The sequence below is a fragment of the Colossoma macropomum genome, unplaced genomic scaffold (genome assembly GCF_904425465.1).
Source record: "Colossoma macropomum unplaced genomic scaffold, Colossoma_macropomum, whole genome shotgun sequence".
NCBI classification, from domain to species: Eukaryota; Metazoa; Chordata; class Actinopteri; order Characiformes; family Serrasalmidae; genus Colossoma; species Colossoma macropomum.
The window spans coordinates 5001-5299 of NW_023495928.1; positions in this window are offsets into that span (position 1 = coordinate 5001).

Below are 299 nucleotides of genomic sequence, written 5' to 3' on the forward strand. Positions count from 1 at the left end.
TTGCAAAGTATTTATATGAGACACGTTTTATGCTGTTTTTTATGGAGACCTTAGGCTCCTCAGATTTGTCATTATTTGGGTTGTAAATTCTAACAGAATTTTAAAATTGGTGGGAATTTGGCCATTTTTGTACCAAAAGTAAACTCACCTCCTCCTAAAATGTAGTATTTTTGCACACATACAGACGATCTGAGAGACAGCAGTTCAGAGGTATTTTCAGAAGTTGTTGAACTAAAGTATTCTTAGCTCAAAAATCATCAGATCTCATCTTGGATCCATGCTGAGTTTTAAAGCTCTGA